This window comes from Mus musculus, chromosome 11 (genome assembly GCF_000001635.26).
Source record: "Mus musculus strain C57BL/6J chromosome 11, GRCm38.p6 C57BL/6J".
Taxonomy (NCBI): Eukaryota; Metazoa; Chordata; class Mammalia; order Rodentia; family Muridae; genus Mus; species Mus musculus.
Window position 1 is genome coordinate 85,698,661 of NC_000077.6, and position 26,677 is coordinate 85,725,337.

A 26,677-nucleotide genomic window follows, 5' to 3' on the forward strand; every position below is an offset into this window, starting at 1 on the left:
CCTCCGAGCAGTAGACATGGTGGGGATACAGTTCTTCCAAGCTGATTGTGTCTGCTCAGTTTTCGAATGTGAAGGTGCAAGCCACCATAGAATTGATAGATGTGGTTAATCGGCACCACCATCTTTGATTAGCTGAGAGGACAGCCCCCTGCATGGAGTTTCGATGGTAGGCCTGTGGAAGATGCCCATTTACCCTAGAGGAAAGCCTGGCTGTGAGCTGACTGTAGCTCTACAGATTTCCGGGTTTGGGTTTTACTCGGTCCTCAAAGTTTTTAGCCGAAAGCACTGAGCCCCTCAGAGAAGCTATTAAAAGGGCAGGGAGCAGCTTTCCTTGTCCTGCAGTGGTGATGAGTGTGGTGGTCTAAGGATGAGTTACTTTCCCTGTCTGATGTTAATCATCTCTCTGTTATCAGTGACTAGAAGATTAACACAGAAAGGACTTCATTCCCTTTGGTGATCATGTTTCAGCACGTCACTCAGGAGTAACAGAGGATAACATGCAACTGTTAAGATCTCGATCATGCTAAAAGTATTAAACTTGGCTTTCAGAGATTAGCTTTTTCCTACTTAAAACTAAGAACTCAAAGATTTTAATCAAGATAATCCTAAAATGTCTTAAGGTACAACTTACTCTCGGGGTGATACACTTGGAGTAGTAAAGACCAAAGAGAAGCTCTGGTTAATGTTTATTCTGTGTTACTATTTTAACCAAATGGCTCACAATGTGACCTTTTAAATGGGAATATGCTTCTTTAAGAGAACACTCTTAAAGAGTGGGCACATCATTCCTGTGTTGAAAGTTCACAGCCCTAAAAGCCTTTCCCTGCATCTTAAATATTTTTTGGGAAGTGTGTTTCACTTGGGGTTGAGTGTGAAGATCACATTCTCCTGATAACTTGGGGGAAGGTAAGAATACCTTCTGGGTGTCAGGGACCTTTGAGCAATGCCACCAAAGCAATGCACACCATGAGACACACACACACACACACACACACACACACACACACACACACACACGCACGCACATGCGCACACATACTAGGCCCCGCCCCTCATTGTGTAGTTTCTTCTTTTCACAGTAATCCTGCTGGTAGATTAATGTTTTTGTTCCATAGATAAGAAGGCTGAGCCTATAAAGGATGCATAGTAGGAACCGACTTTGAAGCTGGGTTCTAGAGACTCGGATCCATAGGCTTTTCGCTACACCATGACACTGAAAGGAACACATTTGAGCTGCTGTTCTTTAAGCTCTGTAATGCCAGGTGGTGCCTCACATCTGTCATCTCAGCACTCAGGAGACTAAAGCAAGAGGCTTAGGATATAAAGGAAAAAACCAAGGAGGAGAAGGAAGATGTATGGGCTTTGGTTGGACGGGGAGTTTGAGGCAAGAAGTCAGGAGCCCAGGACCAGCCTATCTGCTTGTTGTTTCCTGCTACAATTTAAATTGTAGCCATCAGCCGCAGCCAACTGTTTGTTAATGGTGGATGAAATGTAATAGTCAATAAGCCTTGTTGGGCAGTGGTGGCACATACCTTTTAATCTCTGCACTTGGGAGGCAGAAGCAGGTGGATGGATCTCTGTGAGTTTCAGGAAAGCCAGGGTTACACAGAGAAACCCTGCCTCAGAAAACAACAACAATAATCATTTAAAAGTAGACAAGCAGTTTAAGATCTGTACTTGTACTTTTCCCTGCAGAGAGCCTTGCTTTTCCCGCTGTCTCCTCTGGGCAGCCTCAGTTTCTTCTATGGTGCTTTGAGTGAGGGTGTCCCTGTAGCTTCAGCATTTGAGCACTTAGTCCCTAGTTAGTGATGCCATTGGGAGAGACGTACGCCACTGGAGGTGGCCTTGGAGAGTTTAAAGTCCATTGCTCTTCCAGAACACTCTGCGTCTCTTGCTTGTGGCTAAGCATGTGGTCTCTCAGTTTCCCTCTCCTGCCGTTATGTCTGCCCCTTGCTGCCACGCCTCCCTACCATAATGAACTTGTCCCATAAGCCAAAATAAACTCTCTTCTTCTTAAGTGGCTTTTGGACATGGGCTTTTATCACAGCGGAAAGGTCACAAATAATATCTTCAGAAGACAATGTGTAGACCAAACAGTTTTTGAAAAATCTCCACTGCTTTATAGAGACAGGATTGTTTTATTAATTTTGGGGGTTTTTGTGGGGGGATTTGGGAGGCATCTTTTAGGCAGGGTCTCACTACGTAGCTCTGCCTGGACTAAAACTTGCTATGTGAAACAGGCTGGCCTGGAACTCACAGAGGTCTGTGTCCCTCTGCCCTCCTGAGTGCTGGGATGAAAGGCTTGGCAAGATGTACATTTTTAATGTATATACCTTAATGAGTTTAGCAGTAAATATACACCCAATGCTTCTTTGGTATGCATACATTTTATAATTTATTAAAGATGAAAGAAGCCCGCGGGAAGTAGCCCAGTTGCTAGAGTGTTTGCTTTGTACGCATAGCCCTGGCTTTGGTTTGAGTTCTACGTAAAGCCTGGTGCACACCTGTAAGTCTGCACAGGGGATCAGAAGTTCACGGTTGTTTGAGGCCAGCCTGGAATACAGGAAACTGTATCTCAAAAATTTTAAATCAAATTTCCATATGAATTCGATCAATGTGCTTTTAAATTTTTATAAAACAACTAAGTTTTGCCTGAGTATGTGACTCTAAAGACTATCAGGCATATGCAACACTTTTCAGAGTTCATCATATTTTAATTTTAAATCGGCAGTGCTGAGAATGCTATTCTAGTACAGAATGGCAGAACTATATTAGGCCTGTGATGGCTATTTTGTTCGTCAACTTGATTACAATCTGGAACTAACTAAAACCCAAATAGCTAGGCACACCTGTGAGGAATTTTTTTTTTTAGTATATAATTTATTTTTATTTTATGTTCGCTGGTGTTTTGCCTTCATGTATGTCTGTTAGGGTGTCAGAAGCCCTGGAACTGGAGTAATAGACAGGTGTGAGCCATCGTGTAAGTACTGGGGATTGAACCCAGGTCCTCTGGAAGAGCAGCCAGTGCTCCAGTCATAGAGATTTTTTTTCTCCTTAATTAAATCATTCAAAGTGGAAAGACCAACTTCTAATCTGGATCTTCGAGGTAGGAAGACATTTAATCTGGGCTACACCTTCTGCTGGCAGCCTCTGTGAGGGACATGGAAGAAGGAAGCTGGCTTTCTTTTTGCCTGCTTGCTCTCATTCCTTCACTAGCATTAGAGCCTACGTTTTGGGGATTCCTACATATACAGAAGACCAGCTGAGACACCCGGCTTCCTGGCCTCAACAACTGCTAGATTGTTGTATCTTCTGTTGATAGACAGCCATAGTTGGGCTAGCTGTACCACAGCCTGTAAGCTGTTCTAATAAACACCATACACACACATACACACACACACACACACACATATACACACATACACACACACACACACACACACACACACACACACACACACAATACAGGGCCATTTGAAATATTGGTAGAAGTTCTGATCTAATCCTAAAACAAAAACTCATTAAATAATTTTTTAATTCAGTTCAATTCAGCACCTTTAATTTTTAAAATTTTCCTTTTAAAATGAAAATATTTATTATTTGAAAATATTCACTTAAAAATAAATGTTCTAACATGATACAGTTTAAACACAGATTAATTTGTACTTGTATATTAAAGAATGATAGTAGGAAAATATTAAAACGTTTATTTTCTCTAATTAAACAATTATGTTTCTATAAGAACAGAATGTGTCAGATGTGCAGTAAAATTGGTACGTGCTGTAGCACAGTTGTCTGAAGTCTGAGCTGAAGTTTTCAGGCGGGGTTCCTTGGTGTCATGGCTTCTGTTCAGAAGCAAATTCTCAGTGAAGTCTCACTGTGCAACACAGAGTGCTGACAGAAAACAGCAGATTCGTTCTGTGCTTGACATGAAGTTAAATCTTAAGTTTTACACGTTCAGAAGCCATTTGCTGCTCCTGAAGCTCTCACAGCCCTAGATTCATTTACGCGATCCCCATGTGGGATTTATTATTATTATTATTATTATTATTACTATTACTATTATTATTATTTCTCATGAGATAAAACTGCTTTGGAATCTTTTTCTCTCTTTTTTTATTAGATATTTTCTTTATATACATTTCAAAATTTCAAATGCTATCCCGAAAGTTCTCTATACCCTCCCCCCCCCCCCCCGCCCTGCTCCCCTAACCACCATCTGGAATAATAAAAAACCTAGGATAGCAAAAACTATTCTCAACAATAAAAGAGCCTCTGGTGGAATCACCATGCCTGACCTAAAGCTGTACTACAGAGCAATTGTGATAAAAACTGCATGGTACTGGTACAGTGACAGACAGGTAGATCAATGGAATAGAATTGAAGACCTAGAAATGAATCCACACACCTATGGTCACTTGATCTTTGACAAGGGAGCTAAAACCATCCAGTGGAAAAAAAGACAGCATTTTCAACAAATGGTGCTGGCACAACTGACAGTTATCATGTAGAAGAATGGGAATTGATCCATTCTTATCTCCTTGTACAAAGCTCAAGTCTAAGTGGATCAAAGACCTCCACATAAAACCAGAGACACTGGAACTTATAGAGGAGAAAGTGGGGAAAAGCCTCGAAGATATGGGCACAGGGGAAAAATTCCTAAACAGAACAGCAATGGCTTGTGCTGTATGATCAAGAATTGACAAATGGATTCTTTTTTTTTTTTTTTTTTTTTTTTTTTGGTTTTTTGAGACAGGGTTTCTCTGTGTTCCCCTGGCTGTTCTGGAACTCACTCTGTAGACCAGGCTGGCCTCGAACTCAGAAATCCGCCTGCCTCTGCCTCTTGAGTGCTGGGATTAAAGGCGTGTGCCACTACGCCCAGCCCAGCTCCATGTGGGATTCTTAAATCAGTTTAAGAAGCAGGGCTCCATACCATAATCTGTCCCCTCTCCCTCTCCCTCTCCCTCTCCCTCTCCCTCTCCCTCTCCCTCTCCCTCTCCCTCTCCCTCTCCCTCTCCCTCTCCCTCTCTGTCTCCTTCTCCTTTTCTCCCCCCTCTCTCCCACTCTCCCGCTCTCCCACTCTGTGTATGTTTCCACATCTCATTCCTTACTCATCTTTTATAGCCAGCGTTTTGTACCCTGTGAGTAATGCCTCCTAAACATCCCTTTCCTAGGTTCCAGGTAACCACCATGTAGATTTTAGATTTATTATATAAATGGAATCAGGTAGGATTCACACTTCTGTAACTAGCTCACTTCATTTCATTTACCTTACATCCAGTTTGTCATAACTGGAAATATTTCTCTTTTTTAGAGATGGATATTTCATTGGATCTACATATCGTATTTTCATTATCCATTCTCCTCTGTTCATTTTGCTTGTGTGTTTTCATGACTGACAAATGCTAGGGTGAAGGCAGGAAGACAGGTCTCTCATCAAGATCCAGATTTCTGTTCTTTTTTGATAGGTACCCAGAAGTATAGTTACTAGATTTTTAATTTGAAAAAAAAAAAAAAAAAGGTGCTTTGTACTGTTTTTCATGTGACTGCACCAGTTCACAGTCCACTCACAGTCTACACTGAGTCCCTTTTCTATGCACACGTGTCAGTATTTGTTTCTTTTATGGTTTTTGTAATAGCCATAACAGATAAGAGGCAGTAATTGTGCTTTGAGTTTCCTTGGTTAGTGATACTGAGCACATTTTAATACTTATTTATCTATTGCATGAACCTAGGAGATAGGGGGTGCTAAAAAAAAAAAAAAAAAAACAAACCTGAAGTCTCCTTCAATACCCACCCGTATTCAGAACATCAGACAATTTATACCCAGACGATTACAACAGGTCAGCTGAGTAGAGCTCATGAGCCCAAGCTGTCTGAGTCACAAGGACATGAGTACCAGCTGCTGGAAACTCAGTTTTCTCCAAGACACCTGGGAGGAGCACAAGAACAGTTCTGTCATTTGAAGAAACTGAGGTCACAAGACTTGTCTTGTTTTCTTGTAGCTTTCTCACAAGCACTAAGAATTGACTTCCCATGAATCCATCCTTGGATCCCATCCCAACACTTACTGGCCGTTTTTTTCTTTTTTAAGCTGGGCTTCACTGTGTAGTCCAGGCTGGCCTAGAGCTCACCGTCCTTCCGCCTCAGCCGTCAGCCTGTAGAATTACAGAGTCCGACAAGCTGAATGTGGTGCCACACACCTATAAGTGTGTAAATGTGTTAAGAGCATGTCCCAAGCAAGCTAATGTCCGCAGCATCTGCACTCTGAAACACCAAGGCTTTGCTGGGCCTCCTTCGTTGTGGCTCCTGCTTGTCGCCCCTTCTGCTGCACACACATCCAAGAGCCATTGCTCAGGCCAGCGCCATTGCCTCTCCGGTTTCCTCTTACGACTCTCACCTTTTCAGGCCCTATACTAAAGGCAGGCTTTGTGTGTGGGTGGGGGGAGGGCAAGGTACATAGTGAGAGTCCTTATTTCTTTTTGGGCTAGAAACTCACCGTGTAGATCAGGCTCGCCTCAGAAGACATCTGCCTACCACTGCCTCCCTACTGCTAGGATTAAAGGCGTGTACCACCAAGCCTGCCCCAATTTCATTCTTACTGAGAAATTAATTTATAATCTTTATCTTTAACCGCAGGTTATTTGTTGCAGGTTCTCCCTAAACTTCACAGTAGACAAGAAATGATTTTCCATGAAACTCCTCTAGGGGTAGAAACCCAGACCCAAATTCTGAGTCCTGGATTCTGATGTCTGTTCAGTTTGTCACACAGACTTGGACTTCTACAGAGTTCCATCTCAAGAAATTGCAGACTCTCGAGATGCAGCTCAGGGCACAGTGTGTGTGCTTAGCCTGAGTAAGGTGCTAGGTTCCATTTCCAATAGCACAAGCAATGTCTTCTTAGGGTTACTATTGCTGTGACAAAACACGTGACCAGGAGCAACTGGAGGAAAGTTAATTGGCTTATACTTCCTCATTGTAGTCTATCACTGAAGGAAGAGAGGGCAGGAACCTGGAGGCAGGAGCTGATGCAGAGGCCATGGAGGAATGCTGCTTACTGGCTTGCTCCCGGGGCTTGCTCAGTCTGCTTTCTTATAGAACCAAGGACCACCAGCCCAGGGATGGCATCACTCACAATGGGCTGGGCCCTCCCCAGTCAATCACGAATTAAGAAATTGCCCCACAGGCTTGCCTGCCTGTAAGCATCATTGTATAGAGGTATTTTCTCAATTGAGATTCCCTCCTCTAAAGTGACTACAACTAGTGAGAACTTGACATAAAATTCCAGCACACCCAGCAACAACAAAACCACAGATACTTTCTGACTAGAGTGAGCACCGTTGTCGTGACCTTCAGGGTTTTCCTTTACCTGAACGGATTCATCCACTGGCTGAAACTTCAGAAACCGAAAGGAGTAATTTAATTGCTCATTGTGTGGGGAGCTAGGAGATGTTGGGTCATTGTTCGCTTCAACCCCCAAAAAGAGTATGTCAGGATGAGAATGTTGTTCAGTTGGTGGAACTCGAACACTTGCCCGCTGTGCAGGAATTCTTGGTTTTGAGCCCCAGCATCCCATGTCCTGGTCAAGGCGACACATGGCACTTGCCTGCAGTCCCAGCCCTAGGAGGCAGAGGAAGAGGGTAAGGAGCTGGATCCAGGCCATCCTCAGTTACATAGGAACTTCAAACCCAGAGCATCTAAAAGCCACTTTTCCTCCCAAGCTACATTTATTATAGGAAAAATATAAGACAAATAGAAGGAAGTTGAAACTACTTATAAATCCTTTGCCATTATTGTTTAATATCATTATTAACAAGCACATACTCCAACTTTAGATTTACTTTGCCAGTCTTTTAAAAGGCATTAACTAAAAGACAAAGAAATTGGTTTTCAGTGGGTTAAGGTGAAAAGTGATAGAGAAACCCATTCAGTCTCAAGAGACGGTGTGAATAAGATGATCCTGGAGACAGAGTGACTAGGAGTTGTTAAAAATTACATCATCCATGAGCAATGGGGAAAATTGCCTCATTCTTATATTCTTTACTTATTCTTCCTTAAAAAAAAAAAAAAACAAACCTGAGTGCATGGATGTATGTTATATGAATGCAGTGCCTGTGCAGTCCAGAAGAGGGCGTCAGATCCCCAGTAATTGGAGTTACAGACAGTTGTGAGCCACCATGTGGGTGCTGGTCCTCTGCAAGAGCAACAAGCTCTTGCCCACTGAGCATGTAGGAGAAAAAGATACTAAGTTAGATTTGGTGGCTCATGATTATAAATTCCAACATTTCAATGTAAGAATTTCAAGGTAACCTGACTTTATGAGACTCCATTTTGAACAGGCAATAGAATGTACCAAGAGGCAACAGGATGTTAGATCTACTTCCCATTTGGTGGTGTTTCTGATTTGCTACTCATCTTTCTTGTTGGAGCCTGGTCAACTATAAGGAAGTATCTAATCAAATATTACTGATCTATATAACATTGCTTATTTTAAAAAGTTGCCCCCTCTGGTGTCAGAGGAATTTTCTCTTTAGTAGAAAATTTTATGTGCCCAAACTGAAGTCACCGGGTCTCCTGTGCCTGCCTACATTCGGTGGTTTTAGATGAAGGGCTTTAACCTAGCCCTTAAAAACTCAGCTCCATGCTGGAGAGAGGGCTCAGTGGTTAAGAGCACTGACTGCTCTTCCAGAGGCCCTGAGTTCAATTCCCAGCAACCACATCATCTCAACCATCTGTAATGGTATTTGATGCCCTTTTCTGATGTGTCAGTGACAGTGTACTCATATAAATAAAATAAATAATTTAACAGAAACACTCAGCTCCTACGGCAATCCTAAAGTTACTTCTGTTGTTTCTTAGTCTCAAGGTGTTGTTGAAAACAAAAGCAAAAGGACAGCCTGCCTGCCTTCCCTGCCTTCTGCAGTGTAGTGGGGCTGTGAGCAGCTCTCAGGGTCTGTTGCATATTTGTTGGGGACCCAGTCCAAGGCTAGACCTTGACAAGTAAAAGAAACGGAAGTTGGGGTGGGGTGAGGGAGTTAAGTAACCTGTCCAAATTGCCACTGTCCTGCCTTGGGAAGTCTGGGCCTGAGCCCTGCAGCTAGTGTGGCCAGAAAAACTGATCTGTCTCCATGCTGGTGTCTTTGAGGTAACTTCAGAGCTGGTTAAAGTGTTCTCCTGGCCTCTTCTTCTACTTCCAAGACTGCTCAGGAACTTTTGTTCTAGGAACTTTAGCATGCCAGGGTGAGCTAGGGAAAGATCCTAGAACACATAGCTGAATTAGACTAGTTGCTCTAGGTTAGTGCTTGTTAAAGAGAAACTCTGAGCCTACTACAGTGGGTTCAAGCTACTACAGTGGGTTCAAGCTACTACAGTGGGTTCAAGCTACTACAGTGGGTTCAAGCTACTACAGTGGGTTCAAGCTACAGTGGGTTCAAGCTACTACAGTGGGTTCAAGCTACTACAGTGGGTTCAAGCTACTACAGTGGGTTCAAGCTACTACAGTGGGTTCAAGCTACTACAGTGGGTTCAAGCTACAGTGGGTTCAAGCTACTACAGTGGGTTCAAGCTACTACAGTGGGTTCAAGCTACTACAGTGGGTTCAAGCTACTACAGTGGGTTCAAGCTACTACAGTGGGTTCAAGCTACAGTGGGTTCAAGCTACAGTGGGTTCAAGCTACTACAGTGGGTTCAAGCCTGTAGTCTCAGCTGTTGTGCAGGGGACTGAGGCAGGAGGCTCTTTGGAGCTAAGAAATTAGACAGCCCAACCTGAGAAACCCAGCAGGACCCTTTGTCCAGGAGTAAAAAGAAAGTTAAAACAAAGAAACAAAAAACCATTTAAATTGCAAGTCATGCTTCATTTTGATATACCTTCAACCGTTCAGCTTTGGCGTGATTTAAAATGAGGGAATGTGTGTGTATAATAACCTAATTGACAAGCAATGGTGCCGCTCCTCGCCCAGGGCTACCCGAGCATCCGGAGGGCCATTTTGTTTAATTTGTTTCTTCACATAGTTTCTGGTGGGAAAATGCATTTCTCTAATACCCAAATTAACTTGATTGAAATGTCTTAGACTTTGCCATTTTCCAGTGGCTAAAAAGGTTATTTCTCAAGTGTTTAATTTTTTAAGTACAGTATATATTAATTTAACTGCTACTGCCTGACAGTCTCATTCCATGAAAAATTATCACAACTCAGTACCTTTAAGCAAATGTTTATTTATACTTCACTTCCCACCCCAGTGTAAAATTATTCAACTTTGAAAATATGTAAACTTTAAATTGAGGTTTTCAAAAACTTGAACCACTTCTTGATTTGTTCAATATAATTTTCATAATTTCTTTACAGTATTCTGTAACGTGTATCAGAAAGGAAACACTTATAAACTGATGCTGTCTATAGGAGCTGTCCAATCAGTAATGATTGTAGGAAGGCTTCCTTTGTCAGACATGTACCATATAAATACTTGCACTTAACATGAGAAGTTCATCCATGAAGAGTACAGACTGCATTGGACTTCCGATTTCTTGTCACCGTTTTCTTCTTTAGGGACTGAAGCTAGAAGATGAAATAAAATCTTCCTTGTCCATTTAGTTAACCTTGACTCCATGAAATTCTCCAAACTAATTACTGGTGACCACAATACCACCTACGGGGGGCAGCGGCGGCCTTGGCCCTAGACCAGCTGCCTTATTGCTGACCACAGCTGCTCCTGAGCAGAGCAGATGTTTCTCCTTTCGCCTTGGCAGTAAAATTTTATTGAGCAGTTTTGCAAATTCAGGGTAGCATATTCTACCTGAGGATGGCTGGAGATCACAGCCACTTTGTGCAACACCATTGGATCTGTCTGGGCTGCCCACAGGCCCAACCCCTAGGGCATGTGCATCTCACTTGGCAGGCTTCAGGGCTTGTCTACTGGAGCTGTGGTGGGTTTGCTTCCCTAGCCACCCATGTACTGGAAGAGGAGCCCCACTTGCGGTTGCGACTGGCTGCTCTGAAAGGCTGTTGAGTTGGCACTTTGCTCTCCCTTCTGCGGGTTGACAAAAGGAGCAAGGGCGCCTTGTTGGGCTGTTTTGTTAGGACACTTCCCTGAGTTCCACATCTCGTCTGGTTTGGATGTGGGCTTGGAAATCTCTCTTGAATTAGCTTCTTTTGGAGACCTCTCTGGCTCTCTGGGCACTTCTTAAATCGTGCTTGTAGAGGCCCTGAAGAAAATGATATAGTCTAAGACAGTGTCTGTTAAGTGGGATCTCTGGGGGTCCTTTTGACACTGGCAATTCAAAGGTCTGCTTCTGCTCTGACATGCTTATTGTGAGTCCCTTGTCCCTGGATAAAGGGATGATTCTGTGAATTGTAGCTGGTACTTTACAACAGTAGGAGGAAGGCAGAAAGGTCCAGCCACATCCAGATCCCAGGAAGACCTTTAGTTTGATGTTCTGGGCCAACCTAGGCTACAGAGCAAGCTCCAGGACAGTGGGAGCTATTTAGTAAGCCCCTACCTAGCAGAGGAGTGGGGGGAGACGGTGATGGAGGAGGAGGGAGAGAATTCTCAATAATTGCAGACTGTTTCCCAGGAACTTTTCAGAAAAGCAAGATACTAGCAGCTGAGGGTATAAGCATGGCATACATTCCCACAGCGCCTCGGGCCTTGGGAGGAAGGGTCAGATACAAGATCAGAGGGCAGAGGCCATGTGAGAATGTGCCTGGTCTGTGGTTCCTCAGCAGACAGGAAGTGTTAGTGACACTCAGTTCCAGAGCATGTCACTGTGGGAATTGATCTGACCAGCTTTCTGGCAGGCAGACGACCAATCCTGATAGCCCGGTAATAAGGCTTCTCACCGCACCGGACACCAGAACCTCATTGACTATTCTGTGTGGTCTGCACAAGGGGCATAGGATATGTTGCGTGCATAGGTCAAGAAGTTTCAAGTCAAACATTCGCTTTTTCGAATGTTTTCATGAGGGTTGGGGATGCAGCTCAGCAAGAACGATACCCCTGTGTTCAAGCTCCACCAGTGACCTCAAAAAATGTATACATACGAACGCTAGAAACGTAAAGGTTCATTATTCCATGACTTTTTTTAGATTAATATTTTCCTCTTTTTTTTCTACTACTCCTGTAAAATTTTAATTTTAAAAATACAGACCTTAAAGCAGTGGCTGCGTTCCCTGCTGCACTGGTATCTTACTCAGGCCTGCCCCCCCCCCTCCCCCACTGGATTCTGTTCCCAGACCGAGCTCTTCTTAAATAGGGATGAGAAACGTTAATTTTAATCCTCCAAGGGCTTATTTGCTAGCACAAAAGGTCATGAAGCACACACCCCAAAACGGTATTGCTGAAGCCTTAAGCAGAGATGTTAGCAGAGTCTCAACAGAACTGTTGAGTCTCTCTCAGAAACTCCATTAATCCAAAAGTTATGGAATGGAAGCAGTCTCCCCTTACTGATGTAAGGGGAAGCCCCCACCCAAACCCTCTATTATTTCAGGAGTTTCAGAAGACAGTTCTTTTCAAGACTTTATAAAATGATGGCGTGTTATGGCCAAGAGTCTCTGGGTAGCTTTCTCTCTGCCTGATGTTTTGGTTTTAGGGTTTTTGAGATAAAGCCTCACTGTGTAGCCCAGGCTGGCCTTGAATTCATAAAATCCATCTCACCTCAGCCTCCCTAGAACTAGGATCTACCATACCCAGCTCCCAGTGTTTTTATAACCAACTTGTTATGTGTCCAAAAGAAAAAGTCCTTTCTATAGCTAGCCGATAGATGCAAAACTCTGTATGTGTGTGTATACACACACATACATACACAACCACACTTGACGTTCTTGAAGCTTTCTTTTGGGATGACCCAAGGCATTCAGATATCACTGCCACAAAGATTCTCAACTGAAATTAAATGAGGAAAGTTTGAAAAGCCCCCCCCACACACACACACACAAATCAAGGTAATTAATATGAGCAGCAGCGGCCACTGTAGAAGGGAAGAAGGTTATGAAATGCGCTGCTATTCTCCTTGGATTGGTGCGAGAAGCTTTGTGGAGAGCTCATAGCTTGGGCCCTGGAGAGAGATGTGTCTTCTTGGCTGAATGTATTTCTAATTAATTTGCCTTCTTCAGTATGTATGTAAAGTAATGGGTTACTAAAAGAAAGGAAGAGATGAAAATCTAACTTGAAACACAAATTCTAAGGTTCTGGCTGCAGACCTGTAATCCCAGCAGGAGGGAAGAAGTAACCTTGGGTACAGGGTAAGTTTGGCAAGCTTGGTAGCATGAGACTCTGCCTCAAAACACCAACACTAAAACTAATATAAGTAAACACAAGTTCTAGTGATTTCAAACCTAGATCTATAAACAAGCGCCCCTTATGAGCTCCTTATGAATGAGTACAGCCATCATGTCTGCTGAGCTGTTGGGCAAATTCTAGTGCTTTTGTGAGAGAGGAAGAGAGAAGAGACTCTGCTTCAGAGAACTAGGCCATAGCTAAGCACCTCTCTTCTGTGTCAGTGCCTAATGCCCAGGGGATCAGAAAGCACGAGGGAGTGCCAGAGACCTCAGAAGAATAAGGGTGATGGTACAACCAAGAAAGAGAAAGAAAGCAGCCTCCCATTTTAAGACCACTGCAGGGCACTCTCAGCAAGGAGTTCCTACGAACACATGGGTTGGGCCGAGAGCTGGTGGGAAGACCGGGAAGCCAGGCTTCTGAGCTGAGCTCTAGATAGTAAGAAACACTCAGAGCTCTTCAAGAGTTACTGACCTCAGCTTCTGCTCCCTAACCAAAAGTGAGGTAGGCCAGATAACCACTAGGAATGTCTTTCTGGTTCAAGGAATCTGTGAATCTGGCCTTTGAAAATGAGTCCTAGATTGGCTGATCTCCGAAGGCTTTTGTGACTGATGGCTACCTTGAGATGCTTCAGAGCAGTAGGCACTCTTCATGCTAGAGATGACTCAGGAGCCCAACACAACAATTCCACCACTGCCTCCAGGCCCTGGCCCTACCCCAGCAAACTCTTAGCCCAGAACAGCCATGTCATTTCCTATACACCAGTCACAGATCACTAGTGCTAGGTCTAGGTGTTGTAAGCCCACTTGGAAGGCAAAACAACCAAAGCCTCGACTCCCGAAGACGCTGGCATGTGACCTGACTTTCCAAGGACCTGTCAGCCTAGTGGCAGGCTGGCGGAGATTTTGTGGATGAATTTGGGACTCACTGCTGGAAAAAAGACTGGATCCTGGTGCATCCAAGACTTGGCATTGTTGACTGATGTGTTAGTCTCCTGGGACAGGGCTGCACAGTTGAGAAAAGTAGCAGGAGCATCAGATCTCCACAGGTCATCTGGCCCCCATAAAAAAGCCATCGCACTGGGGAAAAGGCTAGACTGCTGCGTTCCCAGCGCGGCTGGATTACTGTACAAAGCCACCCAGTCCATCTTTGTTTATGGAACTCGTTTTCAGGCACACGTGTTTTATAGCGAGGCGGAGGCTGTAAAGAAGCTATTTATAATGAAGACCCCCAAATACGTGAGCTTCATATTAAGCTTGATCTAAAGGAACTTCCCATGGGTGGCAGTTTAGGAGAAAAAGGGAGCAAAGGATGAGAAATGGAGGGGGGCGGGACAACTAATAAAAATAGCTGAGATCACTCAACAGTTATCAAGAAACAGATACTACAGTTTTATAACATGAAGTACTAAAAGTATATGCACTCTTAAAAGGCAATTAAAACGTATGCTCCAAAACTATAAAACATTTTCTTTTCATCTGCAACATAGAGGGCAGATTACAACACATTAATAACGTTTTGTTTAGAGTTCAGTTTCTGATGGTTTCCAAATGTAGTCTGTGTAGATTAACCAGAAGGAGTCCAGTTCCCTTTTTTAAGAGCGCTTGTAAAGGAAAGCAATGTGGTAAGATTGTTATGAAAAGAGAGTGTATTTAGGAAATAGCACTTAGCAGGGTCTCTCTGAATGGCTGCCAGGTCAGGAAGCTGAAGTGCAAGGCTTGGCCCTTATTCAGCCCCCCCAGTTCCAGCTCCTTGACCACACAGTACGTCAGGAGCATGTCACAAGCCAGCCAGGGAGGCTTAGCCCCGCCCCCGGGCCAGCTGGGCACGGCGGCTTTCACATAACCCAGGGCTCCAGAGGGGCCAGAGGCAGGCATTCCGGGGCCACGGGAACAAGCAATTTTTAAAATAGAAATGAAGAACTTTTTTTTTTGAGCCTGGGAATTAAACAGTTCCTGGATCCTTACAGAACAGGGTCCCTTGTGCCAAGTGTTAGGGGTAAAAGGGCCCTAAGGGTTATCTCATTCTCTGTCCTCATTCCTTGGCAGTGGCATGGGAGCAGCCCTGAAGTCCCTGTCCCTGAGCTCTCTGGCTGCTAGACTGACTGTCACTGGGATCAGCCTGGTGTCCTGTGTGCTCCAGAGTGCTCTCGGGGCCAGCCTCATTGTCTTCCATCCTCTCCCTCTTGGTTTTGACTCTAGGGGTTCACCCCATGTTGTACCTACAAACTTTGTAACTTCTCTGAGAAGCTGCTGCTTCTACAAACCATCCTGTGAACCTCTGCTTCACTGTCATCAAGACGGTTAAATAAGTGCATGTGACAGACATACTCCAGCACCTGGCTTGATGTGAGTCTGTTGTTAGTAATACCATTCAGGTTGTGCCACGTTTGTTTTTCACGACTGTTAACTTGTGCAGTTGCTGAATACAGAGTCACTGTTAGGAATGTGGCCTTGTGAGTAGACTGTCAGAACCAGGGTTGCCTAAGGCAGAGAGAGTAAAGAGGTCATAAAGCCACCAAAAGTCTAGCCCAAGGCTGCCAGGAGTCCTGCGATCAGATGCCAGCTGTGGAACCCAGGTCCCCAGGTCCCCAGGGCTCCTCCTTGTTCCTGTTCTGTTTGGTTCCTGGGTTAACTTTGTTCCTCCGGAGTTGTGGAGTATCTTTTGTAATTCATTCTCCTTGGCTTCCCTGGGAAAATTGAGGCTCAGACCTAGCCTGGCTTTACTTCTGCTAGCCTAGCGAAGTCATTGGATGGAATCTTGTCTAATTTACATATAAAAGGAACTCTGTTGGAGAAACAGCCTTCAGCTAATTTGCCAGAGACCTAAATCCTTTAGGCTTTCTTCTCTGTTTGGCCCACTGGGGCCCTAGTTAAAATGGCAGTTGTACCCTTGTTCCTTAGTCAACATAGAGACAACCCTGCTGGAAAACTCAAGAGAGCCAGCCGCCTTCCTCGTGTGTTATTAGGGAACAATCCCCTATAAAAGTTAAGTGGATGTTTTTCATTTAAAACCTTGAAGAGGCTTAGCCCTGCTGGGTTGCTGCCGGCCTCCCTCAGCAGGACCCTGGAGGCTTGCGGTAATAACCCTACTCTGAAGATGACTTAACTTTCTAGCTGCCTACGCAGCTATGAGCAGCATATTTCTTTTTAAATACAGGACTCATGGGCTTAGAAAGTAGAATTGTTACCTCAGCCAGTGTCTCGGTGACCTTCCCTTTGGGCTCCTATCCCTCTGCCACCACCTGACAGCAGGGCTATAACAAAGCCATCATTTACCTAAAAAAAAGTCAACTGCAAGCTCATGTGACTTCAGTGAGAACTTTTTTGTTTTTTGGTTTTTTTTTCCAACTTATATCATTCAGTTCCTGTATTTTGCCTGGTCACTGTGAAATGACCTATTTTGTCACCTCACTTATTTTTTTCCTGATACCTTCCTCTGTGGGCCTCTTGTTTCATTACATTAATCTGAGTTTGTTCTCAAGGCACTGGGGAACATTTTTCTCAAAAAGCTGTAATTGCCTCAGAAGGAGCACAATGACTTATTGAAGTTTCGTATGTTGCTTGCTCTCAACTACCAGAGATCAGCGAAGATCCTTCACCTTTTTCTCCACCCCAGAAGTGGATGAAAATATCAGCGGTTTCCGTCTTCTGTCACTTGTCACAAATACTTTCCCAAGCTAATCTCACATAGGATTTGCCAAGGATCAGAACCCAAGCACAGGGGGTCACTACTCACCTCTGGGTTACCTCGGACAAGGTAAGAAGAGACCTTGAGGTTAGACGTGCCGCAGAGAACCTGAGGCTGGATGCACTGGGTGGGTGTGTAACCCCAGCAGCTGGGAGACAGAAGCCTTGGATCACAGGGTACAAGCTTGCCCCAGGTGTGTACTGAGATACTGTCTCAGAGAGTCGGGGGGGGGGGGGGGGGAGGAAGGAAGGAGGGCAGTTGGATGAGCGGGACTAAACTGCTTTCCCCAGCCATGCTCTATTTGGCTCTGCATTCTGCTTTCCTGTTTCCTCTCCATGCCACTGTTGCCAAAGCATCACATGCAGCTACTAGGGAGGCAGAGACTTCTGCACCACAGTGTGCATATCCTCATGAGCAAGGAGTAGGTGTCAGCCCTGAAATCAGAGGAGACTTGGCTCCGTACCTCTCCCTGGGTAGATGGCTTTACTGCTGTGTCTGCTGAGGGCGAAGCTTTTCCAACAGAAAGGTCGTTCTTCAGCATTCTTTTATAGACTGTTTTAGCCATACTGTGTGTAGGGTTTAGAGGATTTCTGCTGTAGCTGCTTATGTGGGAAGCTCACCACAGTATTCTCTTCCCTGAGCTGTTTGTGGTAACATCCTAGCAATTTGTTTAGATGTTCAGTGAATGATACCTTATTATTTTATTAAGTGATGGGCTTTAACTTGAAGGAAACTTGAGTTCTTGATGGTTTTCTTGGCAAGCTACTGTATACATATTTCCTCCTAGACTTTTAAAGACTGTACCACTCATTCCCCTTAAAAATGGATCCTGGTTAAACAGATTTCTGAACCTCCAAATCACAATTATATCCTTTATATTATACTTTCTGACTTTTTCTTAAACCTTCCTTAGTGACTGTATGTTACCCACCACACCCTCAACCTCTGCTGGTAGGCATGAGCCAAGTGGCCCGGTGGCTTTATGCGATGGAGGCACTTTTTGACAGGAAAGTTGTAGATTTACTTTCAGAGGCCCTGACCTAGACCACCCTACAGAGGTCATTAAGTCTCTTGCCATCAAGCCCTAAGCAGTTTCTTCTCTGGTTTGCTTTCTGTGGATGTCTTTGTCTGGGGAGTTCAAGGTGTCAGAGATCGATGTCTGCCTGGTTCCTTTGAAGACGCTGAGTCAGGAAGGCACAGAGGAGTTAGATGGTAATGCCAGCTGGAGATAGCCAAGGAAGGCACAGAGGAGTTAGATGGCAATGCCAGCTGAAGATAGCCAGAAGGCACAGAGGAGTTAGATGGTAATGCCAGCTGGAGATAGCCAAGGAAGGCACAGAGGAGTTAGATGGCAATGCCAGCTGAAGATAGCCAGAAGGCACAGAGGAGTTAGATGGTAATGCCAGCTGGAGATAGCCAAGGAAGGCACAGAGGAGTTAGATGGTAATGCCAGCTGGAGACAGGGCCACATAAAACAGTCACTTCATAAGGAACCTAAGAGGTTTAGGGTTATTTCTGTCCTATGGCCCAAGAACTATTAGCAACCCCAGGCGTCAACCTGCAGAAAGGCAAGAACTCAGTGTAGTTCTTAAGTATGGTTCCATGAAAGTCATCAGGTCCTCTCAAAAACCTCTAGATGTTTGCCTTAAAGCTTAGAAAACAGCACAAAAATGATATAGCTGATAAAGAGACTGATCCTGGCTTTTGACACATCTTCAGTCATTTCTTCACATGCACTCAATCATTTCTTTACAAATATACTCAATCTCTCCTAACTAGAATACTCCAGTAGTCATGCAAGAATCTTAACCAAAATAACTGAAGTTTTCTCATGTCAACGCATTTTTCTCCTCAAAAACCTTAATGAACCAGATGGTGGTACATACCTGTGAGCCTAGCATTCTAGAGTTGGAGGTGGAGGATTGTCAGCTCAAGGCCATCCAGGGCTTTTAGCAAGTTCAAGTCTAACATACACTGTCTTTCAAAGCCAAGGGTTAGGAACATAATTCAGTGGTAAAGGTTTGTGTAACATGTTCAGGACCCTGGGGTTCCATCCTAGAGATGAAAGACAGTTGACTTATATGTTGCTGCCTTTAAATAATGTCTCAATTGAGGTATGATGGAAGAAATGGATCTGGGACCACCCATCATATAATCCAAGAAGTGACAGCCTTGCAACAAATATGAGACCTTCGTTTAGTCTGTTCAAACACGAGCAACAAGCTGCTCAGGGGGCTCATGACTGTTCAGTGAAATGCACATGCCGTGTGCACACACTTCCCAAACTCTTGTTTCCACTTCAGTTCTAACTGATGCTTTCCGTCTCGACTCCCACTTCTTGCCTAGAGGAGCCCTGTGTGTGTGACAGACTTGTTACTAAGCATCTCCCTAGCATGCCTTACCTTCCTAGCTTCATTCATGTGCTCGTGCCCCTCGCCTCTGACGAGCCCTCCTTCCAGCAGGGTCTTCCCCAAAATTCCCATGAACACATCACAAAATGGATTAAGTATTATAGCAGAAAGATGCTCACTCCTTACGCCCTGGCCTTCTAATAAGGGTGATGGGCCTGGGATATGCCCTCTGTCATGTGTTCTGGTCTTACAGGGGAGGAAACAGAGAACACTGGCCAAATATTGACCACTGACTGTCCCATCCTGTTGTAGCATATGGACTTGTGTTTGTAATTCCTCTGAGATAAGATTTTTACCATCCCTTGTAATTTTATTAATCCATTCTAGACTGACAGATGTTGCCATGAGCCTTGAGCTCTTGAGGATTCTTGTTTCATTTCTGATTAGATGATGAGTTTCCTTCTTAAACCCAAGGGTCTATGTATGCACAGCCCTTCTCTCCTAAAGAGCTTGTTTGGGTGCCAGAAAGAACCTTGCTGTTCCCTGGCTGGTACTGGATATCACTTTTCTATATCTGAGCCCTTTCTAACTGGTTCCCTCTTGCAAAGGTAGCACCCAGTATGCTGTCAGTGCTGAAGTAGTAGCAGCTGCTAGATGGGTTTTACTTTTACTTGTGTTTTTATTTTGAAGGGACCTGAGGATAATAAGGGGTGCCCAGAGGACTAATCTGTGGATCTCCATTCTTCTCGAGAGCACACAGAATTTGAGAACACTGAAACTGAGCCAGATAATGACCCAGAGGTCTGCTAAATGTTCCAGGGTGGTTGGCTCTTTGTTCTCACTTATTAGAGTCCAGCTCCGCCTTTCATAGCACAGTAATTGCTGCAGGGCTTGGGCCCAGGTGATCTGTCTCACAGGCCAAGCTGAGGTTGTCTGTTACCGTCCTTTACCGGTCTCTGGCAACAATGGGAAGTGCTACCCCTGAAAGCAGGTTGGTTAGCATCTGGAGCTCAATGAACCTGTTGAACTTTTCCAGCCATTTTGTTTTTTCCTTTCCATCAACCTACTTCTAAGAGGCTCATGTTCTGTTCCAAGGGCACCAGCCTTCGAGTGGGCACTTGTCCATTCCTGGCCTAGGGCAATCAGGTTGGAGATCTCCCGTAGACACCAGACACCCCCTATCTCTCCAACTCTCCTGTTGGCTGATCCCCTTAGTGCTTCTAGGGCACTTGAGGTCATCTTTTGTCCAAAGGAGTGCCACTGTGGCATCTCACCGAGCAGGACTGTGGGTACTCTCCCCATTGCTTTGGACAGACTTGACAATGCCTCTCTGTGTTAAGCACTGTGCGCAGCTCCCTCGAAGTAGGCTGTCATCAGTCCTCACATTTGCCCTGCCGCGGCTGTTCATACACCCGTTTCACAGGTGAGTGTAGGAGAAGTGAAGTAACTTGCTGACGGGTGAGCCGAAAGACCTGGAAAGTCTCCTTCTCCCGCTCTTTACAGAAAGCCCCTGAGACCCCGGTGGTGATTCGTTTACACCAGTGTCCTCAGAGATTCCCAGGTCGCCAATTCAGTGATATGAGCCGAATGCATACAAGAGTTAGTGTGAAAACAGATTGCCACCGCCTTACAAGAAAGTCAGAGAAGCCAAAGTACATTCGACAAATTGGAAGTGAAAAGCTCAAGTAAAAATATTCAGTTTAAGATCATGCGCTGGTACTTACATGAGGTCTATGGAAAATGAGGGAGCCAGCATCGGGTTTCTGGAATATGCAATTTTACAATGGGAACGTGTTATAAAATGTTCAGCCACTGTTGTTTGCCTTGGAATTTAGGGTGAGAGACATGACGGCTGACAACTCTCTTCCTGTTGTAGGTCAGGGCTTCAAGGAACTCTGTAATCTTCCCACCAGCTTTCTTCTCTCCTGGAACTCACGGGTAAAATTAGATGCTGGCTGGACTTCAGTAGTTGAAGGCTTTCAGAAGCCAAGTCAGACAACTGCAACGGCTGCTCTCTCACAGCCCCACGTCGGGAGACACTCTGTACAGACTAACACAGTTTAGTAAACTGATAAGTGTCCTGACAGTCACTGCGTAATAAACAAAACAATGCCACAGGCGTAGAAGGGAGTTGCCTTCCTGTGGGTAACCTCAGAAACAGGGCAGGCTTGGGGGTCTCTCTATTCACATCTCTCTGTTGCTCCCCAAATGTGATGTATACTAAGCTTAAAAAAACAAAAACAAAACAAACAAACAAACAAACAAACAAAAAAACCCTAGACACCCCATGTGAAGATTCAGTTGGAATTGTTTTATGCATTTGAATAGACTCTGAGAGGCAGACATGGTGAAAGGGGTGTGGGAAGAGACCATTGAAAGAGTGAGTGTGCTCTGCTCGCAACCCAGCCTCGGACACATTTATCTAATTTGACACATTTTGCCTGGAAGTCACAGGAATAGACTGAGGTCCCCACCCCACCCCCCCTTGCCCGACTCAGAATATAAAGAGCCAGAGACTAAAACCAGACTAAAAAGGGCTAACCCATTAGGGAAGTACCTCCCTGGGGAGCGGGTGGGCAGGGGAAGGAGGTTAGATGGCAGTTATTAAACACTGAATCAAGAATCTGCTCTGCAGAGCTGCTGCCCCGGGAAGCCTTTCTTCCCAGGCTGAGGCCTGAGCTGGCCAGGAGCAGGGGCTCTGCTTATTCTCCGCTGCAGGATGCTACCCCTTGACCCTTTATAAGGCAGCCTTGCTTGATTACTCCTTTTAATTCCAGGCTCAAAACAGCTTGTAAAGTTGTGTTGTTTTTTCTTTTTATCATTCCTCCCCAGATTGTGTGGGCCACACTGTAGCAAGATTTCCCCTCTGTCCACATCTGTTTTCCAACCTCATTACTCTTCAGTTATTACATTAAAAAAAAAAAAAAGCTGTTTATTTCTTCCCTGCATGTTTTCCCCCCGAGTTTCAAAACCTAAAATGGTAACTGATGTGCTGTTGGATGGGACCATCTTCATGATCTCGGGTGGACATGCTGGTCTTCGCATAAATGCACAGGAATAGATTGAACCTTCTTGTTTGAACTAGCTATGCCTGAGTCAGGGGTCACAGCTGGGCCAGAGCCTGGCAGGCTTCTGGTTCTAGAATCTGGGCACAGAGGTTCATGCTTAATCGCCCTTGAACTTGAGAGGCTGAGACAGGAGGATCAGAAGTTTAAGAGCACCTTGGCTACCTCCAGTATTCTAAGGCTAGCCTGGACTACCAACGCCTCGAATGTGTTCTTTCGGAGGTATCCGGAGATGGCATAGCAACTGGTGTGGCGTTAGCATGACTCTTCGGCACTTTAGGCTTAGTTTAACGATTCAAAGATAGAAGGAAACAGGCAGAGCCCTAGTGTTTAGGGTGGGCTTTGTTTTGGTTTTATGAAGCCAGAGGTGGTTTTGTTCTTTAGGGGGGTTGTTTTGTTGGTTTTCCAAGACATGTTTTCCCTCAGTAGCCTTGGCTCTAAGCCTCTGTCTCCTGAGCACTGATATTAAAGGTGTGTGCCACCACCTGTCACTTGAGGTTTCTTTTATGAAGAGAAATGAAACAAGGGTGTCTATTCACACCATTTCTATGCGAGCTATACAGTATATTGAGAAAAGGTAAGAAATGGAGAGAGACAAAGCTAGGTATGGTGACTTGAATCCCAGCCCTCAGGAAGCAGAAGCAGGCAGATCTCTATGAATTCAAGGCCAGCCCCTATATACATAATGAGTTTTAGGCCAGCCATGGCTACAAAGTGAGACCCAGTCTCAAAAACAAAAGACAAACAAAATAAATTGAAAGGACAAAGCTGAACACTCATCTTTCTGCCTTGGCCTCTCTAGAGGCCATGTAGCTGCTGTTTGGAAAGTCCGGGGGAATGCAGACTGGGTGTGTAGCTCAGCTGCCAAGCACTTGCTGAGCACATGAAACCCTGGTTTCAGTCTGTACCTAAGTCGGCAGTGATGGGAAATAAAAGGATAAACCCAATAGAGTAATTCAGCAGTTACTCTATAATCAAATGATAATCCTATAGGAAAGGGAAAAGACGAGACCTCCCTGCTTCTACGAGGGGGTCGCCACCCAGCCACTCACTCCCTTCCCTATGCTGGGACATCAAGCCTTCACAGGACCAAGGGCCTCCCCTCCCATTGATGCCATATAAGGCCATCCTCTGCTACATATGTAGCTGGAGCTTTGGGTCCCTCCATGTGTACTCTGGGACCTGGGGGCGGGGGGGGGGTGGGTCTGGTTAGTTGGTATTGTTGTTCTTCATATGAGATTGCAAACACCTTCAGTTCCTTCAGTCCTTCCCCTAACTATTCCACTGGGGTCCCTGTGCTCAGTCTGATGGTTGGCTGAGAGCCTCTCTATCTGTATTGGTCAGGCTCTGGCAAAGCCTCTCAGGGGACAGCTATACTTTAATTGTAGATTTATTTATTATTATTATTTTTGTTTTGTTTTGTTTTTTGTCTTTTTTGGGTTTTTTTTTTGTTTTTTTGTTTTTTTGTTTTTTTTTTTTTTTTTTGAGACAGGGTTTCTCTGTATAGCCCTGGCTGTCCTGGAACTCACTCTGTAGACCAGGCTGGCCTCAAACTCAGAAATCCGCCTGTCTCTGCCTCCTGAGTGCTGGGATTAAAGGCGTGTGCCACCACGCCCGGCTATTTATTATTTTTTTGTAAGTACATATGGGTCTGCATTTGTTCATACCATAGCATGTGTAGAGGTCAGAGAACATCTTGTAGGAGTTAATTCTCCTCCTCCACCTGCAGGTTCTAACGATTCAGGTGGTCAGGCTTGCCAGTGTGAGCCTTCACCACTGAACCATCTCAATGGTCCACTTCGTCCCATTATGTTAGGTACCGCACTGGGACATTTGAAGATCATCTGAGGCAATGCATGTCACCAGAGGTAACAGATACCTAGCAATTGTTTCTTTCCTTTCCTTCCTGAACCAGTCAGCAATGCGATAGTGTGGTCTGCTGGGCTAGGATGCATGTGGACCTCATGTGAGGATTATGACCCATGCCTAGATTTAGTTCAGGTTCCATTCTAGCCCCAGTGAGGGCGGCTAGATGTGGTCATTTAAGTGTGACCCTAATGAGACAACGGGATATCTGGGGCTTACTAACCATTGTCTTAGTTCAGGTTCAGTGTGAGACCCTGTCTCAAAGGACTAAGATAGTGAGTGCTTGAGCGGGTCTTCCAGTGTGCTCCTGTACACACACATACACATCACAGTCACACACACACACACACACACACACACACACACATCATAGTCACACACATACACACATCACAGCCACACACAAACACACACCACAATCACCAGAAAAAAAAGAAAAAAAAAAAAAAAAGGAATGAACTTCAGGATCATGCCATACAAAGCCATCATTCCCTAGTAAGTTGTAGATTTCCCTGTGTTTGATGTCCAGTTGTTGCTAATGCCTCTGTGTATAAAAGTCTAAAATATCTATGGCCTGTACCTTCATCCTCACAGATTTTCATAATAAGCACTTGTAAACACGCACCTGAACTTGCTAACTGTGCACATGTCCTTTTCCTCTGTGAAGGCCAGGTCTGCATCTTGTGGAAGCCCATGTGCTTTCACAGAGGCTCACTAAAGCAGTGTTTGGTTACTGTTGACCCATAAGTGAGCAAAGAAATGGCCGCAGGTGGGTATTTGAAAAGAGTGGTCACTGTCCTTACTGGCTCCTCGAACCAGGGCCGTTCTCCCGAGCAATCTCATTTGCAGAAAAGATTGGAGACTTAGTTTCCAGGGGCAAGTGTGAGAAGCGCCTGGGCCTGAATGATTTAACATTCCACTAGGACGGGCATCCGAGAAGTAGTATCTAAGAGAGGGGCGATGAAACAGGAGGCTTAGGAAAATGTTCCTGTCCATGTGCCCGGGGTTACCCAGCAACGTCACATGCAGATGCTGGCGTCTGGCTGCTGCAGGGAGCTGACTTAGTGCCCTCTGCACCTCCGCTTGTGCAGCCCATCCATGCCGTGTTAGAAATTGTCGGTAATCTAAGCCTATTTAGTCTGTTTTCTCCCACTCTGTAAACACCCTTTTTTCCATAGTTGCAAATGTCTCCACTATTATTTGTTTCAATTTGTAAATTTCGAGAAGGGCCAGAATAAACAGTGTTCTCACACGCACACTCCGCACTGCTAAAGATGACCCAGAATTAACAAAAGCAGGGTCCTTGTCTTCTTGTCCCCTTTCAGGGAAGGCGGGAAGGCTGATTTTTTCCATTGCCACAGTGGGTGGTGATGCAAAGGCTTTCGTTTCTTTGGAAATAAACAGTGATCATTTGGCCACAGACACATCCAGACCCCACCAGCTGCAGTGACCACAGCTCCTCTATCTCAGTTCCTGTGGGAGAGCAAGCGACTGACTGAATGGCATGTCGCTGAAAGGCATGATAAGACTGTAGGTTTACAGTTGGATTCAGAACTCAAGGGAAGGTGGCAAGGAAGTGATACGTGGAATTTTCCAGAACAAAATTGAGAAGGATTATACCAGAAAGAGATATTTGACCTGAAACCTGACCCATGGGATGAAAGACTCTGCTCTCTCCTGGTTCTCCTCTGTGGGGGAGACCCTGTCCTACATAGGTGTGCCTGTGCTTAAAGCTAGTTGGAAGTCCACACCCGACTCTCACCAAGCTAAAATGTAGGCCATGGGGCTCTTGAATACTTAATGTCATGGCCTACATTTTGTGCCTTTGTAGACGTCACTTGGGTTTCCGATGTGTTCTCATTGGCTACAGATTCAGTGTCTTCAGTTATATTTACTCTTGAGTTCTTTCTATAACTCAACTCCTTCCACTCTTGGCTGTCTTGTATTTTGTCATTCATTCATTCATTCTTCATTCTCTTATAAGCTGAAGATTCTCTTAGCATGAGACTTGAGTTTAGATCCCCAGCATGCATATAAGAGGAAGCTATGCATGGCGGTGCATACTGTAACCCCAGTGCTGACACACAGTGGCAGCGGAATCCCAGGAGCTCATTTGCTGGCCAGTCTGGCCAATCAGTAAGCCTCAGTGAGAGTCAGTCTCTCTCTCTCTGTCTTTCTCTGTCTCTCTCTGTCTCTCTCTGTCTCTGTCTGTCTGTCTCTCTCTCTCTCTCTCTCTCTCTCTCTCTCTGAAGATAAGGTGGAAGGTGACAGAAGACACTCATCATATTTTCTGCCCATAAGAACTCGGTACCTACTACTCAGTACCTAACCCCCATTCCTTCCCCACCCCTCAGTCCCAGCACTCACAGTCTGCTTTATATTTCTATGGATGTGACTAGATCCCATATAGAAGTGAATGATAGTGCTGGCTCTC

The 26,677-nt window shown here is 44.9% G+C and overlaps 1 protein-coding gene and 1 long non-coding RNA gene across 24 annotated transcripts in view, besides 3 other annotated features; one reads left to right on the forward strand and one right to left on the reverse strand.

Annotated features, from left to right (window-relative positions):
• Bcas3 (breast carcinoma amplified sequence 3) overlaps positions 1-26,677 on the forward strand; it is a 472,949-nt gene that overhangs the window by 345,551 nt on the left and 100,721 nt on the right. The window lies entirely within an intron of this gene.
• Positions 3,540-21,084, reverse strand: Bcas3os1 (breast carcinoma amplified sequence 3, opposite strand 1). The gene is made up of 6 exons (NR_045875.1): positions 21,037-21,084; positions 8,077-10,555; positions 7,535-7,620; positions 6,072-6,158; positions 5,798-5,932; positions 3,540-3,842 (listed from the first exon to the last, which is right to left on the reverse strand). It is a non-coding gene; the product is annotated as a breast carcinoma amplified sequence 3, opposite strand 1 (long non-coding RNA).
• Positions 9,835-17,722: an enhancer, noted in NCBI's record as "pDBM54". NCBI's record gives its function as "enhancer in hindlimb" and the evidence as "EXISTENCE:transgenic organism evidence [ECO:0001131][PMID:23201014]".
• Positions 9,835-25,628: a biological region, named in NCBI's record as "limb enhancer upstream of Tbx2".
• Positions 19,411-25,628: an enhancer, noted in NCBI's record as "pDBM59". NCBI's record gives its function as "enhancer in forelimb/hindlimb" and the evidence as "EXISTENCE:transgenic organism evidence [ECO:0001131][PMID:23201014]".